General features: G+C 39.2%; 1 long non-coding RNA gene across 2 annotated transcripts; it reads right to left on the bottom strand.

Moving 5' to 3' along the window:
• Positions 1 to 18: 18 nt before the first annotated feature.
• Positions 19 to 10,947, bottom strand: LOC106149453. Of its 2 annotated transcripts, none has more exons than XR_001235649.1 (5): positions 10,359 to 10,947; positions 9,999 to 10,173; positions 7,700 to 7,998; positions 3,197 to 3,450; positions 19 to 113 (listed from the first exon to the last, which is right to left on the bottom strand). It is a non-coding gene; the product is annotated as an uncharacterized LOC106149453 (long non-coding RNA). The 2 variants fall into 2 exon arrangements; XR_001235648.1 differs by having other exon boundaries at positions 7,700 to 7,928.
• Positions 10,948 to 21,480: the final 10,533 nt, after the last annotated feature.

Below are 21,480 nucleotides of genomic sequence, written 5' to 3'. Positions count from 1 at the left end.
TGCAAAATTTACCTTAGAGCATTTTAAAGTTTCTTTCTTCATCCTTTTATTTTTTATTCCCTCTTCCTGACATTTTTCCTCTATTCCCAGCATGTATGTCACCATCCCTTTCCCTACAAGAAGACAGAGAAACAAAATAAAAATGCTAACTTCTAATTTTTATCAGTTCTCTTCTCATTGCTAAATGATACTGGATATTACACAGATGCATAATTTTTAAAACTATAGACCACAATCTAGAAGAAAATAACACCTACCACCCAGATTTGTCCTCTTTAAACATCCGGCCATTTTAGATTTCATTGCTTTAATTCTCTCATTTCTATGAACATTATATATACACTGATTATAACCAACCCAGAAAGCACTAAACCGCATATTTAAAAATCACCTCAAAACAACCACTGAAAAATGATTGTCACTGACATTAAATGAAATTCATTCTAATTCTTTGGAATGAATAGAGAAAAGTGGAAATATAAAAGTAACAGTGGTAGATAAATTGGTAGGTAGATAGGAGATAGATATCAGAAATATTTTTAATTAATTGGGACCAGAATATTTTTCTAAATGAAATACATTTTGAACATATTGTTTTTACTTTATTTAATTAGAAAAAAAGATAAAGACATGAACTTCAAGTTCTTCCAATATTATTTTCTAAGGGATCTCAACAACACTAAAATGAAAAACAATACGTTAAAAATTGGGTATTTTTTAAATCGTATATTGTTTTGAGGTAGGGTCTCATTATGTTCAGGCCGGCTTGAACTCACTGATGTAGCCCAGACTGGCCTCGAACTCATGGTGATCCTCCTGCCTCAGCTTCCCAAGTGCTGGGATTACAGGTGCTAACCACACAAAAATTGTATATTTCTATTTCTACTGATCCTTCCTTTGGAGGATATAAATTTTAGCATCCACATGGTTTCTCGTCTTTCCTCAAAGAGCTCAAATATTTGTTACATTGTCATATTAATATATCTCAGACGTACAGTATTATATATTCTCAGCTTCATTTTTGTTCTGCATCTATTATTTGCAAATTGTTTCACTATATCAGCTAGTGTTTATTAGATTACACAACCTCTGTTTTGTTGTTTATTTCATTCTGAGATTTTTGTTCTTGGTCCTATCTTAGCACTCCTACTTTATGAGGGTTTCCAGGTCTAACAAATAAAAATGCAAGCTACCCAGTTAAATTTGAACTCCAGATGAGTAATAATTTCTTCAAGCATAAGTATGTGCTATGCAATTCCTGGAGCACAGTTATACTAAATTAATATTCATTGTTTCATCTGAAAGTTAAATTTATCTGATTATCTTGTATTTTTATTTGACATATAAAGTCAAGTTCAATTTGATTTTTAGATAGAGTTAGTAACCAGTATTGCAGGGATTCTATCTGGCAGCCCTGTGTTTTAACTGTACATTTGGGGCGAGGAGGAAGGCGAGGCCATTACTGTGGGACAAATACCACTGAAGTCTGAATCATTTCCCTAATCAGGCTGTAGCACCAGAAGTTCAATTCCAAAGCCCTATTAGTGTCTTTCCTTTATTTCTGCTGGTCTGATTCTCCACTCTGTGTCTTCAAAGGAAAGGAGAAATGGCTCAATATTCTGCTTTCCTCCTAGCTTGTGGATAACTTGCATTAAACTGCTTGAATTCCTTTTTTTTTTTCTTTGAGAGTAGTTCAGGCTGGCCTTGAACTCACTATATAGCTAGGCTGGCCTCAAACTCCAGCGCTCCTCCTGCCTCAGCCTCCCATGTGCTGGGATTACAGATTTGCGCCACCACATCCAGCTACTGCTGGAATTCAAAGCTCAGTTCTATGCTCTGGAAATCTGGCTCCATCTCATTAAGTTTCATTTTCCCACTGTCAGCGGGGCATAATTGCACTATCTTTTTCACAGGCATTTTCTGAGAATAAAATGAAACCAACCATGCTACTTGTCAGAGTATAAATGTTCAATGTGAGTATAATAATAGTCATCAATTTTATTGACCATTTTTCTATAAGCACTGATGACTTTATTTAACCACTAAAGAATACGCTAGTAATCTTAAAATCATTATTCTAAGAATTTTCTATGGTTAGTTCTAATCATTAAAGCTGGAAGAAACCTTTATGCTTGCTCAAAAAAAAAAAATTTAAATGCATATGGTAGTTTATTTTTTCTTGGCTCCAGAAAGGATAAGTATTATGAACTGTACACAACTGTATATGCTATACATTCATTTGACTAGCAACAGAGTGATTTGTTTGACCAGTATTACCCCAAACCCATAAATGATGCATTGTACTCCAGCATTGGGATGACTGTGATATCTCCAGGCATTAGGAATTTCTCATCTCCTTAAAATTTCATGGGACCACCATCGTCTATGTGGTCCATCACGGAACAAAATGTCATCAAGTGGTACGTGGCTGGATTGAGACTTTTATCCTAGATAACCAGAGTAAATCCAGATGCTAAGAACCTTCTAGACCACAGACTGGGCCTTTATTCATTGTCTGTGCTACTGAGGCTGCAATGAAGATACTCTCAAACACATCATAGCTTAAGACCAGGAGCTCACACGTGAGCTCACCGCTGTGAGGCGGAAGGATGCCACTGCATAGTGACACAGTCTGTGGCTGGCTTCTCCGCAGACGGCTCTCTGCTCATGTGCCACTCCTCCAGGCCCAAGAGAGCTTGCGCTGTCAGACTTTAGGAGCAGACCTGACGCAGCAGCCTGCCACGCACACTTAATTCCTCTCCTCTGAGTTTACTGTTGTGTTAAAGTGTCTCCACAGTCTGATTTACTAAATGATAAAAATAAAAACTTGATATGTGGGAAATATCACATCTACACCATTGATTCTCAATCCTAAACTATATTTGGGAGTAGAGGCTAATACTGAGATTACAAGTTTAATTCTCTCATGGACCAATTAATTCCTTTCATTCCACATCGCAAGTTGTACGCACTAATTCATTCAAGCCTTCATTAAGTCCTTGGCGCTGGCGAAGCCCAGAACCACCTCCAAGGACACATCAACCCTTCGGCAGAGCCAGACTGTGTTCTTCAAAAGCATGTTTTCTTGACAGTGCTCCTGACGCTACCTGGCTGAACTCTCTGCGAAAATCAAAGGTGGAAGAGAGACCAGAGACAGGAACAGACGTGTGTCGCCCTTACCGGAAAGTGATCTTACCAGGAAGTCATCTCGGCATTTCCGGGAAAGCGTCCTCCTCATCCTAGCCAGTATTCCCTAAGTGCATGTCCAGCCCCCGACAGCGTGCACGGGTAAGAGACGTGAGGCACAGCGGTGACGCTGCAGAGTCGGGAATGCGCAGAGACAGGCCGGCATGGGCTCTCAGTGCGCAGACCTCGGGGAGAGGGACCTTGCTTGTTAAGGCGGCTTTTTCATTTGACGGAGAAGCTTTTTTAGCACTTTAGAAATGTACTCTTGAAAACAGTGAAACAGGAGAGAAGGCAAGGTCAGGCCCCGAACATACACGCAAGTGAGCAGCAGTCTCGCGGCTCACACAGCACTGTCAGGAGGAGCTGCAGTCTCATGGCTGAGTTGGTATAAACCCAGCAAAGAGCTATCTCTGGTTATCACCAAAAATGAGATCTGTGTCAACTCCCTCATCGATCCTGCTAAGTATTCATTTGGGATTTTTCAAATGTAGAATTGCTTAACATCTTTATCAGAACAAAGCTAGTTCAAGATTATTACTTCATGGAGTGCAAGGCTATTCAGACACCCTCTGGTGATAAGTGGTTATGAAAAACATATTCATTCGAGATTGGGCATGGTGGTGCACATCTGTAATCCCAGCACTCGGGAGGCTGAGGCAGGAGGATCCTTGTGAGTTTGAGACCAGCCTGGGCTACAAAGTGAGCTCAAGGCCAGCCTGAACTGCATAGCGAGACCCTGTCTCAAAAACACACACACAAAAAGACATGTTCATTCGGCAATTGGAGAAAAACCTGTGAAGATGGGACTTCAATGGAATGCATTAAAGGGTCTTCCTGGAGAAAGAGTGGATGCTTCACATATTCTGGGACAGTTGTTGCTTGGTAAGTTCTTCCAATAAAAATAACTGTTATTTCTGTCACCTCCGTCCCACTAGTTATACACTCAAAAGCTACATAAGTATTTTTTAAAAGCTCCTGTCTGTAGAAATAATACACTATCCTTGGTTAACATTTTAACAGCCTGGCTCTGGGTTGCCAGAATTGAAGAGCAGGCTCTGTTAAAATCTTCACTGACTCTTCTGGCCCCTGGCTAAATGCATGCTGGGGTCCTTCCCGCAGGTCACTCCACGCTTGAGGGTTTCGGGCGTTTGATCTCGTGTGAGGTCGGACACACTGGCAACCTTCACAGAGCAAACGTGCCCATTCCCTTCATCTCCACTCCTGTTCCCTCCTTCACGACAGTTGGTTCCCCCTCTACATAAATTTTTCTTTTCTTTTCTTTTGCTTTTTTTAAACTACTAACATTATTAAGGTTTTTTTCATGCAGAACTACCTGTCATCAGAGCATAATCTATTATAAGAAAAAATGTATAAGGAATCATTGATATTATTTTAGGTAAATCTGAATACTTGAAATAATTATTACTAGTTCACTTAGAAGCATTCAAATCCATGATTGAAATTCCAAAAAGAGACAATCAAATTTTCACAAAAAGCAACAAAGCTTACAGAAAGCTAGGTGTGGTGGCACACATCTATAATCCCAGCACTCGGGAGGCTGAAGCAGGAGGATCCCCATGAGTGCAAGGCCCACCTTTGTTACAAAGTGAGTTTAAGGCCAGACTGAACTGCATAGGGAAACCCTATCTCAAAAAGACAAAAGAAAAAAAGAAAAGCTTACAGAAAAAGAAAAACAGAAGTTGTAAAAGAAAATTAAAACTTCTTTCAAAAGTACTTTTAATGTGTAATAAAATTTCTCACATAAATGGTACAGTGATTATGTGCATTTATAAGAAGCTAAAAACCATTATCTGGATTCCTAATGGCTCTTGAAGAGATTGTTAGTTTTTAGTGGTTAGAACTAAACACATCCTATTAGAAGCCTTCTTATATGATTTCACTATGGAGATGCTTTTAAAATCACATTTTGGTAAGTGGCCAGCTCCTTTCAGAACTTTATTTATAAAGCAAAAATATTCTAAAAGCCTTTGAGTTATCAATGGTACCAATTACAACACTTTCTGTCACAACTTTTTATTTTAGGGAACATGCAAGATACCATCTATTGGACAATCATTTCTGAAAACTATGGAAAATAGACAGTATTTCATCCATAATGTCTCCTCTTTAAAAAAGAATCTGTCTTGCTAAGTTCCAAACTCAGCTCTCTTTCTATCCTTAGTTAGGAAAATGTATGCTGAATGCTGTGCTATGCAAAACCACACATCCTCGTCTCAGCAGATAGGAAAGTCTGCTTTAGCAAGACAAGACATAGGCGGGTACCACAGTCTCACACCATCAGTAGCAACACATAATTCACTGACCTCCTGTTCCAGAGCACATTCACCCTGTATCTGGCCAACTCACTTCAAAAACAAGCAAGTAAATGAACATGAATAACAAAATCTTGAATATTCACACGTGTTGATTTCCACTCAAGGCGCAGGAACATGAGTCAATAGAGAAGCAGAAAGTATTGCACAACTTAGATTGCAGAACTGTTGCATTCAGGGTTTACTAGGGAAACACTTTAACACAGGACACATAATGCATAGGATTATTTTATAATAGACCCCCAAAGAGTCAGATGCAAAAGAGTTCAGGAGATCTGTCCACACACTACAGACCCACAGAATCCAGCCGAGGGCCTGGATCCCACGGCAATGTCCTCCACAAGTCTAACTGGAGGCCTAGAGCCCACAACATTGTCTCATGCAAGACTGTATCAAGCATCTGCACTGGGAAGGCCCAAAGGTCAGTGGTGGAAGCTAGAAAGTCTGCACCAGTGGGATTAAGGATCTATGTCAGGAGGCTGAGGGATCTGCACTGGAGTCAGGAAGCAAGACTCAAGGTAAACACTAGAGCTCCCCGCAAAAGAACCTCAGCCATCCTTGGTGACAGCGAGGTCCTGAGCTCCTCCTACAAGAACAGCTGAGTTCATATCAGGAAAGCTAGCACAACAAGCTTCTCCAGGAGAACCAACTGCACCACATCTTCCTCTCCAGTTCTCCTTTTCATGTTGTTGGCAACAATCCTCAGGCAGGCCCACACCCAGCACCAGGCTGATGCGGTTCAGATAGGTACTACAAGTTGACCATTAGTTAATCCAGCACAATAACATTTCACAGATGCTAACTTCCTAAGCAGTGTCTGCAGCGATCCACTACAACTTAGCTACTAGCTCCTGGGTGCAGCCCTTCCTAGAAAATGACACAGTTTATACTTCCACTCATACAAGGGGCGGGGCACAATAGGCAACTCCACTGGAAGACACATTTTGACGAGGACAGAAGCTACAGAGCTGAGAAGCTGCTACAATATAGCATATAAAAAGTAAGCTAACAAAATGTAGTGGAGACCCACTGAAGAATACAGCAAGAGCTCCAAACAGTGGAGCGCTGAGGAATAGCAGCAGCAGGAAAAAGCAATTTATCCTGGAGTAGTCATGAAATAATAATCAAGCAATAAGAATCATGAAATAGGGTCCTCGCTCCCTGTCTCTGTCTCTCTCTCTCTTTCTTTCTCTCTCTCTCATGAAACAAAAAGGGAAACTCAAAAGCTCTGTCACACAGCTACCATTCATCGATGTGCAACTGATTCCCATTCATTGTAGAAATAATGGGTGTATATCTCAATGTTGGAATTTTCTCCCTTTAATACTTTATGATATGGTAGAAAATACTTGTGCAATAGTAATAATGTTTCCTAGTATTTTTCCATACTCCCCTGTTGCTTTCCTTTGTGCAAACTAAGCATTGTTGTTGGCTTGTTTTATTTTGTTATTCTATTTCCTCAAGCGAAAGAAATAGTAAGCACAGGACATGGGAGATGGAGGACAGGTGCTCAGTACCCCAGAGCAGCCTGGGAAAGAATTAACACTGCGGATGTAAGATCAGAAGCCCTGTGGGTCTCTGTGCTGCCGGGGGAGAGAAACATCCCATCCCCCCGCATCCCATGGCATTGCCTTGGAAAACTACAAGACCCCACGAAGGACCAGCTGTCTACTGTGCAGGGACATACAGAGCTTTCACATCCATCCTTGGAGATCCCTTGTGCTTGTGGGACAAGGAGAGGTCAAGAAACCCCCATGCTTGTTATGGTTTATGTCTGTGTGTCCCCCCAAAGCCTCATGTGGCCATGGGGCAGGCTTTTAGAGTTTGATTGATTATGGGTGTGAGAGCTGCACCCACCCTGGGGTGGATAGTTTGTATATGTAAGGGAGAGGAAGAGGCTGCTTGAGGCCATTCCTGCCCCATTCCACCCTGGTGTGTGCTTGTTGCTTTGCTGTGTTCTGTGCCAGGAGCTGCAGCCCTCTGCCATGTACCACCCTGCCTTGTAATCTGCCAAGTATGGACTAAAACCTCCACAAACTGTAAGTGAAATAAACATTTCTTTCCTTAATTTTGGGCGTCAGGTATTTTGTCCCAGCAACGAGAGGAAAGTAACCAAGACAATGCTTATGGAAATTGTGTATCTATAGGAGAGAAGCCACTAGACCTAAGGTAGACCTTACCTCATCAGAAGAATTAAACAGATCCATGCACTGCTGAAGCACCTAATCACCGACACGCGAAATGCAACAAGAAAACAGCGGCCTCGCAGAAGAGCTGAGGCCCTGGGCTCAGGGCCGAGGCGAGTGCTGCAGACGACACTGGCTGGGCCCGCATCTCCCACCCACGCAGCTTGCAGACCTTCCCGCTTCAGAGATTCCCGCCACCCGTCCTCGGTTCAGTTCTTCCCGACTGCAACACAGAGTGAACGGGGAGTTCACATTGGGCAGAATCCATTTAGGGAAACGCTTCTGGTTAGTATCTGTATTGTAGAAATTTCAGAAGTTAGAACAAATAAGATGTAGAAAAGGAAAACATGTAAACAATGCTGCCATCCATAAACAATTACTGCTAACGATGTCATGCTCTTTGACATACACTTTTGAAACTTGACTCAGATGCATACACACCGGCGTTTCCCTCGGTGTCAGGGTGCATAGAAGACAGTGTCCACAAGGTTACGTCACCCAGCGTCATCACGGCATCTTAGTGTGTGTAGCTGAGCTCCATGATGCTTACAAAACCGTAAAGCATGTTTCTCAGAAAACGTCTCCTTCACTGAGCAATGAAGGACTAAATATATACATCTACTATGCTAACTGTGTACTGTTCTTTTCTAGTTAACAATTGCTTATGAAATTATTGTCATATTTTATAGATAAATTTTACTTCATCTTAAATTCAAACTGTGAGTTTTTTGTCTATGAATAAAGAGTGTCAAATTACTTCCAGACTTTTCCATTTCACAATTAATGGGGAAAGAGTGATTATCTAGAAACATATTTAAAGTGTTTCTCTTTCAACTCTGAGACAGTACTTTGTGTTTTTCTCATACTCAGTTCATTTTATTAGCAACCAAATCCGTCGGGTTGTAATAGCATTGTATAATACAGTACAAGCCTGACCCCTGCTGGTTATTTAAGAAGTTGCAGAGCTGCTGTCAGAATTTTTAACTTCACTTCATAAAGAGAATACAGCGTACACTCCTGGGAAAGGTAAACTTATTACTCATTTCCTGTAGTAATTTGTTTTCAGTTTCTAGTTTTCTTAATAAATTTTATCATTTCATTATTTCTACCATTGAAACGAGTCGATATTTTAAATAGAAGTTTTAAGAAATAAATGTAAAACAATAGTATTTAACTCAATGCTGTCATATAATATTTTAAACTAAGTTTTTGTTTGTTTGTTTTTTTGAGACAAAGTTTTATTATGCATTTCAGACTGGCCCTGAACTCACTTTATAACCCAAGTTGTCCTTGAACTCAAAGCTCTCTTCCTGCCTTAGCCTCCCCGGAGGGCTGAGATTACAGGTGTGGACCAGCACGCCCGGTTTAAACTAGAAGACATTTTTAAAAATCAGGCTCCTCAAATTCAAAGACCCAATCCAAAAATGGGCATCTGAAATGAATACACACTTCTCTAATGAAGAGATACTAATGGCAAATAAATACATGAAAAAATGTTCAACATCATTAGTCATTCAAAAAATGCAAATTAAAACAACACTGAGAATCCATCTCACACCAGAAAGAATGGCTATCATCAAGAAATCAACCAATAACAAATGCTGGAGAGACTGTGGGGAGAAAGGAACCCTACTCCACTGCTGGTGGGGGAGTATAGATGGGTGAAACCACTGTGGAAATCAATTTGGAGATTCCTCACAAAACTAAGATTGAAAGTCCCATCTAACCCAGCTATTCCCCTTTGGGTATTTTCCTAGAATTGAAAGAAGGAAGGCAAAGTATAAATATACATAGCTGTGATAACTCTATTGCTGATGTCTGATGATGTATTGAAATGAACAGTTAATGCTTACAATTTTTTATGTTCTGATTGATTGTGCATGCTTGTGTCTGGTGGTCTGAGCAACTGATCTAGAGGTAACAATACGCACTGGAATTACAATGGTGAACTCCTACCATCTTGTTTAGTGCTACTCTGAATTATCTCTAATGTTTCATGGAAGAATTATTTTCTTATTCTCTTTAATGGTTTGAGCAACCTTTCATTCTTACATCTGGTAATCTGAGCAATGTAGTTGAGGATAGTGATATGTAATGTAACAACCACTGCTGATTTGTATTATTTTGTCTTGAGACTCTGTATCAGTTTGAATGTTCTTGCTTTGATTTGGTTGTTTGTGATAATGTTATGCTGCTACTGTTCTACTTTTTTGTTTCTTTGTTTCTCATTTACTACTCTCTTTAAAGTAAAAAAAAAAAAAAAAGCAGCGGGGAGAGGTTTTTCTTAGCTCACCATTCTCAGAGGGTGCAGAATTCAAGTCCATAGCTGCAAGGCAGGAAGGGCTCAAAACCACAGGCTTGCATTGGCACCAGCGCCCAGAGATTTTTGTCTCTTCCATTTCCCCACCATCTATGTTTCTATCTATCACGTTACCTCTTCTAATGCATCCTTTGATAATTCCTGACACCTGTGAACAGGCAATATACAAAGTTCGATCATATGATTATTCAAAATCAGATCCAGTCTGTGACTACAATGAAATCTGCCACATATTTCATTCATACTTCTAAGTTCACCACTCTCCTTAGTGAGCCATCCGTCTCAGCCCCCTCATACAGAGAGATGATATATATTAATAAAAATGAGACCTACTGTTGTGTGTAAAGGAGCGAAGACATCTTTAGGTCACCGAATTATATCACCAGCAGCAAGTTTCTTCCATGCTCTTGCTTCTGTCCTCTGAGGTCAGGTCTCGTTTCTGTCTTGAGCCTCAGACTCATCTAGCTGTCTCTGCAATGCTAATGGCTGTCAAACTGTAGATGTCACTTTCTATTAAAGGAAAAGCTGCTTCCCGTTCCTTACAAGCCTGACGAACACCTCACTGACTCCGGTTTGCTTACCTGCCCAACACCATACTAATCGTTGAGGAAGAAAATGATGGGAACTTCTTAGCCGAAGCAATCTGGGTACAGCTTCATAGCTGAGAACAGAAAGAGTAACGAAAGGAGTGTGGCCCCCCACATTCAATTCCGGGTCTCAGTTAATGCTCTCCTAACGCCTAACATGGCCCGCAGCTCTGGGTAAGGTGGTCTTCAAAAGGCACCCCTACCCTCAGCTCCTTTTCCTCTCATTCCAGTAATTCACACCCTGCCGGTCCGTGGGATCTCAGCTTACAATTGACTTTGGCCTTTCGGAAGCACATTTGTCCTCTCCCTCTCGGTGTTTCTTCAGTTTACTTACATGATTCCTTTGTGTATCTTATATATGCTTCTTTGTATCTGGCTAGATTATAAATAGCTGTGAGGCTGGAACACATCTTACTGTTCCACCCTCCTTTAATATCAAATAGAGCATCAAACACATAGTCTACGTTCACAAGCAATTACAGAATAACTCCTATTCCATTTAAATGGAGCACACTGAGGTAAAGGGGCTCTGGAGCTGGAAATAGAGATGTGTGCTTTAATCCCAGTCCTACCTTTTGCCATTTGGCTAATTTTGCACAAAAGTCTAGGAGTCGCTTTATTACCATCTATAAATTAGGTAGAATTTTATATGCAGGGCCTCTCTCACATTCAGCTGTGGAATCAGATGAAGTAGTTTTATCAAACGTGAAAAACACAAAGAAAGTCAAAGAAAAATCTGAAAATGAATTCCTAAGCCTTCAGGGAACACTTGCAGGTGGAAAGTGTAGCCAAGCTTTCATGTGCGCAGACCCTTAGAAGAACCAGCGGAAGGAAAGGTAGCCTCGCTCCTGGAAGGAAGATAAGAAAGTGAGATCAGCAGCGAGCTCGGTATTCCCAGGGGACAGATCTACGCCTACGCAGGGCAGACCCGCTGTTCCCCTTTTTCTTGCAGTTCTCAGGCAGAAGACAGCAAGAAAGCAACATCTTGAAACAAGGATGAACTGTCCGAACAGCCACGGGTCCTTGTCTCTCCTGGGATAAAATATCTGAGCGTGTGGTGCTTTCGGAGCCCTCACCTGCTATGGATGGGCGGCGGGCACCGGCAGGCGGGTGAGCCTTGCACCCTAGACCGCGGCCTGGAACCCCAGGAGACTGGCACACTGTGAATTTCAAACTTCCGCGGTCTGTGGCTGCTGATAGATGGGCAATAAAGGTCTTTTGCGCTGGTTGGATGTGTGTTTCATCCCACGTGACAACGCTCTGGCAGGTGAGTTTGCGCCAAATCTAAGCATCTTAGCAAAATTGACCAGTAGTTTAGTCTCCCCATGAGACTGGTCACTGGTGCCTACTGTCCCCTCCCAGTCTGCTTGACATATTCCCTGAGCCACGGGAAAAGCAGCCTGCCTCCACTCATGAGATCCAAAAAAAATCCTTTTGCTGTTACTGTCTTGATAACCGGAAATGTGGAATTTTCCAGTCATTTTTAGTCAGTGTTTGACCTTAGACCTGTAAAACACCAGAAGGAATTAATTTAAAAAAATAAAACCAACTATTGCTATTTCAACGAACTGTATGCCAGGAGCGAGGGAACAGGAGGAGCATATCCGGTTCTCACAGGCCTTAGTTCAGGAAAAAAATCCTCATCTTATAGACAAGAAACCAACTTCTCAATGGCTGCAGCCAGATTTTACAGTCTTTTTTAGATGTGGATTCTTGTCATAACAGGGAGCATAAGCATATAAATGTATTGATTAGTTCAAAAGTGCAAAGAGCTGTAATTCTGGAAGAGACTGTCTCTCAGACCCAAGTCAGTGTTCTACTCACAGAAATTCTTTGTGAAAACAGCTACTCCCCTAACCCCACACCTGGTTCTTTCCATTGCTTTAACCTGCCTTAGTTAACCTGTGGTTAATGTAAAAGTGATATTCTTGAGAAAAATCTCAAATCCCCAGCAGGATTATTACCTAACAATAGTGACCAACAGGAAAACACATGGAGTTCATTTAGATAAATTTTAAATCCCTGGCCATTTGACTCTCACAAACAAATGTAAGCAATTATAAAAATAACATCTACAGGACACCAGTTTACTTTCCCTGGTATTTGAGCCATCTAAGTTTAAGAAGAGATTACTTAGGCATTATTACTGATGAGTTTAATAATCACATAATAATGACTGTGGCTTTGTTCAATAATCAGCTGAAAAACTTCATTCCTTATTGCTTCTCAGTTTACATGTTTTTTTAACTCAAGATATATTTTTACAAATTTTGATCTTCTATATTTGATCTTGTATAAAGAAGTACTACTCATGTGCCTATTTCTAAGGAGTATAATAACAATCACATAGGGGCTGGGGATTTAGCTCAGCGGCAAAGCCCCTGCCTGGCAAGTGCAAGGTTGTGAGTTTGGTTCCCGGTACCGGAGAAAAACCAAAAAAAAAAATAATAATAATAACAATCACATAAAGAGTAACTACATCAGAGTACAAAATTTCTTTGATGATTACTTTTAAGTATGTGATATTTAAAGATATTTCTTAAGCAAAAGTTTTACTACAAGTAGGGATATGGAGAAAAAATACCTCATTCATTATTGAATATATAATAATACAAACTCTACAAAGGACAATTTTTTTTTAGTACCGAGAACTGCACTTGCCTGGCAGGCACTGTGGCACTGAGCTATATCCCCAGCCCACCAAAAGACAATTTATTCACATTTTTAGGTGTTACCTAGAAATTCCACTCATGATTTTACTCTACAGACTGATATAACTGCATCAAAGTATGTGTATAAAGATTTCATTTCAGCACTTTCATAGTTGCAGAAATAAACATCAACAACAAAACAACAAATATTATAAGCTGCTCTTTTATCTAGAGAAGACTAACTTTGGAAATACTACTACCAAATAAATAGTCACCACAGATGATAAAGATTGAGCATTGACAGTTAAATCTCTCCAAAATACACATTCACATATAAGACTCAAGGTGCAAAACAATGCATATTATAATCTCTTTTCTGAAAAACAACTAAAGCAACATTTAAATAGATGTATTTCCGTTTTCTTTTTTTTTTCTCTTCAAAGAACAGAGAAGATTTCAAAAATATTTTAACCATGACTATCTCTGAGAAGTGGATAAGAAAGTGGAAGGAAGAGCTATCTCTTGTGGCTTGGTTTGATTTTAATTTTGTTTTTCAATTAACTATCATTCCTATGTAGCAATCTGCACATTGCTATTAGCTTTGCATACTATAACAACGTGACTTGATCACAGTTGCTTGTATAAAGTAGATGTCTATGTTTCTCCATTTTAATTACATCTTTATGACAATAACCACGTATATTTATGGAGAATAGTATGCTGTTTCAATGCACTATGCAATGTGTAATGATCAGAGCAATGGACGTATCCATCATCTCAGATGTGCATCATCTCTTTGCATCATTTTGAATGTTCAAAATCCTTTTCATTAACTATTTTGAACTGTTCAATTACTTGCATCAACCTACTGCACCCCATACTCATTAAATACCCTCTAAAGGAGGAGACTTATTTTTTAATCCTACAACTTCCCATATACTTCATTTGCTACCCATGTCTGTGTACAGCTTTGTCTTTAATTGGTTTTAGTTTCACTAGTGTTATTGATACAATAAGTTTTGAGACTACAATTCTTTTCTTGTTTGCACTATAAAAAGTCTTTTTAGAGATACATTTTATTTTACACATAATAAAAAGTGAGAAATGTGCCTGCCTCTGTTTTGGGGAGTTTTTTTGTCTTTTTTATCTTTTTGAGATAGGATTTCACTGCAAAGTTCAGGCTGGCCTTGAACTCACTTTGTAGCTGAGACTGGCTTCAAACTTACAGAGATGCTCCTGCCTCAGCCTCCTGAAGGCTGAGATTACAGTATAGGCATGTGCCACGACACCCAGCCTTGTTCTTATATTAGCAGTGAGTATGAGAATGTTCCAAGGAAGGAGAATGATATGCAGTGGATTTCAAAAGTGCTTAGGGCTGGGCATGGTAGCGCATGCCTGTAATCCCAGCACTCGGGAGGCTGAGGCAGGAGGATTGTTGCGAGTTCAAGACCATCCTGGGCTACAAAGTGAGCTCAAGGCCAGCCTGAACTGCATAGCGAGACCCTGTCTCAAAAAGACAAAAAATAAAAAAATAAAAGAAACAAAACTGCTTAACTGCAGAACTGATTTTTAAAGGAATGTGTACAGAAACCTCTATTCTATGTAAGAAATGTTAGAAAACCCTGACCACAACAATCAATAAAATATCAATTGAATGGACTCCTACATGTGATTATAAAGAACATGATAAAACTTAGTTGATATAGGACCTATAAATCCTTTTACCTTGATGCGTATCTCATAACAGTTAGAATTTTTTTTTTTTTTTTTTTTTTTTTGTCTTTTTGAGAAACGGTCTCTCTATGCAGTTCAGGCTGGCCTTGAGCTCACTTTGTAGCCCAGGCTAGTCTTGAACTCACAACGATCCTCCTGCCTCAGCCTCCCAAGTGCTGGGATCACAGGTGTGCACCACCCCGCCCGCAACAGTTAGATTTATAATTATCTGATTTATAGCATAGATCAACTTTATTTTGGAAAGGGCCACATAATAAATACTTTCGGTCTTCGTGAGCCATCTGCTCAAAATTGGAAAGCAAGCACAGCCAGCATGTGAAAACCTGGGCATAACCAGTCCCAGAAAATCTTATACACAAAAATAAAGATCAGCAATCCAGATCTAGTCCATGGGTCATAGACTGCAAATTCTTGGTTGTTATCACTTTGATACAGATTGTTAAAATAATTATCAAATAGTTCTGTAAAGCTTCTGGTGTGTGTTAGTTACTTTCTCTCATTGCTGAAACAAAATACCTGACACCCAAAGTGAAGGAAGGAAGGGTTTAGTTAGCTCACAGTTTGTGGAGGTTTCAGTTCATAGTCATCTGGCTCCAAGGCAGGATGGCGTGGCACAGGGGCAACAGTTCAAGGCAGCAGAAGACAGCAAAAGCAACAAAAGCTAAAGGAGGGTAGCAAGCCTCTTTTCTTCCCCTATATTGTAAGCCTGTTACCATGGGGGGGACGGTCCTTTACAACCACACCATCTCTGTGCCTTCCTCTTCTATAGGCTGAGGATGTTTACAAAGTGAGGACCTTGGCCCCTTGCTGAATCACAGTGAGAAATATGAGTATGGTTTAACCTTCAACTTGTGGAAAGGCTTTACCAGTACCATTTATTAAAGAAGCTATCTTTCTCTCAGGGAAAATATTTGGCCCCTTTGTCAAAGATAAGGGTGCTGAGTGTGTTTGGAGTTGTTTCTTCTAGTCTGTTCTGTTGATCCTTGGGTCTGTTTTTTTGCCAGTATCATGCTGGTTTTTTCACAGTGCCTTTGCAGTATAATTTAAAGTCAGGGACTGTAATGTCCCCTGCTTTACCTTTGTTGCCCAGAATTGCTTTTGCTATTCTAGGTCTCTTCTAGCTCCAAATAAATCATAGGTTTAGTTTCTCTAGTTCTGTGAGATATGCTGCTGTTATTTTGATCAGGATTGCATTGTCTGTATAACAGTTTTGGAAGTATGGTCATTTTTACTATATCGGTTCTGTCTGTCCAAGAATAGAGGAAATCTTTCCATTTTCTGATCTCCTCTTTGATCTGCTTTTCCAAAGCAGTGTAGTTTTCAATGTAAAGTCTGTACTTCCTTTTTTACACTGATTCCTAACTATTTCATTGCTCTTAATGTTATTATGAAAGCTATTGTTTCGCTAATATCTCTCTCACTGAGTTTATTTGTGTACAGGAATGCTATTGATTTTTGAGTGTTGACTTTGTATCCAGCTACACTCTGAATTTGGTTAATAAATCTAGAAGTCTTTAGGTGGAGTTTTGGGGGTCTTCTATGTAGAGCATCATGTCATCTGCAAATAATGATAATTTTGCTTCTTGTTTTCCTATCCTTTTTCCTTTTATTTCTTCTTTTGTCTAATTACTTTAGCTAATGGTTCCAGAACTATATTAAATAGGAGTGGTGACAGTGGACATCCTTGTCTTGTTCCTGATTTTAGATGAAAATTTTCAGTTTTTGACCATTTAGTATAATGAAAGCTGTTGTTTTGTCAAGGATGGCTTTTATCAGATTGAGATAAGGATCTTCTATTCCAATTCTCTGTAGGTTTTTATCATGAATGGTATTGTACTTTGTCAAATGCTTTTTCTGCATCTATTGATATATTATGTATTTTTCATCCTTGGTGTATTACATTTATTGATTTTCATATATTGAACCATCCCTGCATCCCTGGGATGAATTCCTTCTTGGTCATGGTGTACAATCTTCTTGATGATTCACTGCATTCTGTTGGCCAGTATTTTATTGAGGATTTTTGCACCTATGTTCATTAAGGAGATTAAAATGTAGTTCTCTTTTTTGGTTGGATTCTTTTCTGGTTTAGCCATCAAGGTTATGTTTGCTTCCAGGAATGATTTTGGGAGTGATGCTTCCCTTTTAATTTTATTAAAGAGTTTGAGGAGTAGTGGCATTAGATCTTATGTAAGTTTCTGATAGAACTCAACAGTGAATCTTTTAGGGCCTGGACTTTTCTTTGTCAGTAGTTTTTAAATTATATCTTCAATTTCATTAACTAATATTGGGTTATTTAGAATGTTTATATCTTCTTGATTCAGTCTTGGCAATTCATATGTATTTAGGAATCTGTCCATTTCTTCTGTATTTTCCATCTTATTAAAATACAGGTTCTTGAGGTAGGTATTGATGATCTCGATATCGGCAGGATCCATTGTGATTTCACCCTTTCCATTCCTAATTGTATGGATTTGAGTCCTTTCTTTCCTTTTTCTGATAAGATTGGCTAAAGATTTGTTTATTTTATTTAATCTTTCAAAGAACCAACTCTGATTCATTAATTCTGGATTAATGGATTCGTTAACTCCATTGCATTAATTTCTGCTCTGATCTTTACAATCTCCTCCTTCATGTCTGCTTTGTGTTTAACTTGCACTTCTTTTTCTGCAAACGTGAGGTTATTTATCTGAATTCACTCTGTTTTTCTGATGTGGGAGTTCACTGCTACAAATTTCCCTCACAGGATCACTTTTATTGTGTCCCCTAAGTTCTGGTATGTCATATAGGCATTATTATTTAATTGTAGAAACTATCTAATCTCTCCTTTAATCTATAAAGCATTGATTATTTGGGAGGGCGTTATTTCATTTCCATGTGTTTATACAATTTTTGTGGTTTCTTTTGCCATTGATTTCCAGTTTCATTACACTGTAATCTGATAACATGCATGAGATAATTTCAGTTCTTTTGCATTTACTTAAGCATGTTTTATGAGCTAGCATGTGGTTTATTTTGTTTTTGGAGAGGTGTCTGCTTGAGACAGGGTTTTACTATGTAGTTCAGGCTGGATTTGAGCTCACATTGCAGCCCAGGCTGGCCTCAAACTCTCACAATCCTCCTGCCTCAGCCTCCCAAGTGCTGGGATTACAGGCATGCACCACCATGCCCAGCTATGTGGTCTATTTTGAAGAAAATTCCATGTGCAGGTGAAAAGAATGTATGTGCTGTTGTTATGGGGTGGAACACTCTGTAGACATCTAAATCCATTTGTTCAGAGGTTTGGTTCAGGTTCATATTTTTTTTGCCTAGTTGTTCAGTATATTTGTGATAATGAAGTATTAAAGCCCCTGCTATGATTATATTAGTATCTATCTCATTTTTATATCCATTATTTTTTGTTTTGTATAGTTGGGATTGCTGGCATTTTATACTTATATGTTTATGACTGTTATCTCTTCCTGTTGAAGTGTTCCCTTAGCAAGTATGTAGTGACCTTCTTTTCTCTAATGATCAGTCTTGACTTGAAATCCACTTTATCTGCAAATAGAATAGATACCCCTGCTTTTTTCCAGGTTCCCGTTGCATGGAATGTTGTTTTTCATCCTTTGACTTTTAGTCTATGCATTTCTTTTTGAGTGAAATCTGTTTTGTGTATGTAGCATATTGCTGGATTTTGCTGTTGATCCATTCTGCCAGTCATTTCTTTTGATGGGTGAGTTGAGCCCATTTACACTGATGGTTATAACTGATGTATCTTGACATATTTTCCTGTTGTTGGTTCCCTTTCTTTTCCCTCTGTTTAAATGCTTGCCTTCCCTGGTGCATTCATTCTTTTGGAATTTGTGGAATTGTTGTTTTCATTTACTGTCTCTAGAATGTCCTTCAGAAATTTTGGAGTGCTGGTTTGGTGGTCATGACTTTCTTCAGATGTTCTCTTTCATGGAAGGAACTGATTTCTCCTTTAATTTCAAAAGATAATTTTGCAGGGTACCTCAATCTAGTTTGTAGGTTGCTTTCTCTTAGGGCTTGAAATACTTTACTCAAATATTTGCCAGTTTGTGTTGGGAAGTCTGCTATGATTCTGAAAGAGCTTTCCTTTATGAGTAATTAGTTTCTTTTCTTTGACAGCTTTTAATATTTGATCTTATGTCAAATTTCTGAAATCTTGATTATTGTATGTGTTGATTTATTTTTTCTCATTATGGCTAATTGTAGTTCCATGTGCCTCACTATATGTATGTCAAATTTCTTTTTGCATACTTGGAAAATTTTTCTATTATTACTTCTGTGAACATGTTTTTTATGCCCTTTGTGCTACCTTCTGATTTTTCAGAACATTTTGATTCCAATTAATCTTAGATTAGTCTTCTTTGCATCATATAGCAGCTGTTGGATTGATTTTTTTGTTGTCCTTTCCCTCTTTTAAGAAATCTCTCATTTGATGATCAGTAACTACTAACTTGTCTTCTAGTTCCAACACTATATCCTCACATTGGTTGGTTCTGTTGTGTATACTTTCAATAGAATTTTTAACCTCTTGGGTATTTGTTTGAATCTGTTTCATGAAATCCAGTTCTTTCCTATTTTGGGCATCATGGTTTTCATCACTTTCCTTAGTGCCTTTATTTTTTTATTTGTATCTACTATAGATTCACTAACCATGTCCTTCATATGGTCATCATCTCTTTTATTATCTATTTAATTATTTCTTTCTTTTTTTCAGACTCATCCATTTGTCTTGTTACTTCCATGGTTACCATTTCAGAAAGTTTAGCTGGGTGGATTTTGATTCCTTCCAACTCACTGCCCTTTGGGTTTACCATAGGTAAGCTGGAGATCCAGGGTTATATCAGGCCTCTGTTTTCTGTCATTTTCTTTTTTTTTTTTGAACCCGTTTTCTCCATTGATACTTAGAAATTGCTTGTGGTAAGTAACTTTATTACAGGTATCAAGATCTCCTTATGAAATCATTTCTTCTCAGAGATGTCTTCTAGGTGTAGCTGGTTTTTGCCACTTCAGTCTGTCCCAAGATCTTGCCTCTTTGATTTACTAGGGATAGGAGGTTGGTGCCTGTCTGGCCTATCACTCAGTTCTCTGCTTATATCCCCCAGACAATCTTAACATTGGCATACCAGGAAGATCAACTGATCACAATGACTACGTCTCCTTGGCTAATGCAGTGCAATCAGTAATAACAAGGGCCAAGCACCCCCTCCAGGGGACACGGCAGGCACAAACCAGAGTCACTGACCAGATGTTGTAGCCCACAGCATCCACTGGTGTGTTTCTCCCTGGAGACCTCTGGAGTCACCTGTCCTCAGCATGTCTCTATAGATTCGAGCTTCCTCTCTTATGCTGCAACTGGGAGTCAGAAAGTGGCTTGTTACTTCCTTGTTCTGCACTGAGGTCTGTCTCTTCATTTTCTTTTTTTTTTTTTTCTGGTACTGGGAATTGAACTCACAACCTTGCACTTGCCAGGCAGGTGCTGTGCCACTGAGCTAAATCCCCAGCCCGTCTCTTCACTTTCTCTGTGAGCTTCAAGCTCCCTTCCAATCCTTCTTGGGTGTGGAGGATCCACATCTTCCTTTTCTTCCCCAGTTTGTGATATTGCAGTGTCTGGATTCTAAATCTTAGAGAGGCTCCTTTTTTTTTCTTCCATAAATTGTTATTTCCACTGTCTGGATTCTAAATCTTAGAGAAGCTAATTTGGTGCTGTTTACTGCTCCACCATCTCTCTGGATGGCCTGGTTATATTTCTATTCTTTCAATTTTTCCTTTGCTCTGCTTTTCTTATTTACCCTTTTACTATCTTGGTAGTCAGTTTGCAGTGCTATCCTTTGACTATACTTATTTCCAATATATCAACTAATGTGTTTGTTCTGCTTTTGTCTTTTGCTCTTCATTCTCCCATTTTAGCTGTATTAGTTTTACTATCTAAAGATAGAATAGTTGTGTATTATTCTTTAACCTTCATAGCCACTTTTGTTATAGTCTTAGATCATTAATTAAAGATATTAAATACTAGCACTTCTTTTTTTTTGTTCTTTAGAGACAGAATCTGGCTGTGCAGTTCAGATTGGCTTTGAGCTCACTTTGTTGTCCCAGCTGGTCTCAAATTTACAGTGATCCTCCTGCCTCAGCCTTCCAAGTGCAGGGATTACAGGCCTGCACCACCAGATGCAGGGATTACAGGCATGCACCACCAGATGCAGGGATTACAGGCATGCACCACCAGATGCAGGGATTACAGGCAGTAATGCAGGGATTACAGGCATGCACCACTAAGCCCAGCACTAATAATTCTTTTTGATGAAATTTTCTTAGTCAACCTTTGGTTGGACAAGCCTCAGACTGTTTTATAAATGATCTTTAATTTATAGAATGTTTTAAATTTTTCATCTATAGCCTTGACACTTGAAAAACAATTTACTTTATTTATAAAAGAAAAAACAAGCTTTGTTCATATGTTCTTTCTTGAAT

Source organism: Chinchilla lanigera, unplaced genomic scaffold (assembly GCF_000276665.1).
Source record: "Chinchilla lanigera isolate Chin_1 unplaced genomic scaffold, ChiLan1.0 scaffold00045, whole genome shotgun sequence".
In the NCBI taxonomy this organism is placed as follows: domain Eukaryota; kingdom Metazoa; phylum Chordata; class Mammalia; order Rodentia; family Chinchillidae; genus Chinchilla; species Chinchilla lanigera.
Note: the sequence above shows the minus strand (reverse complement) of the source record. Positions and strands in the feature narration are given on the sequence as shown.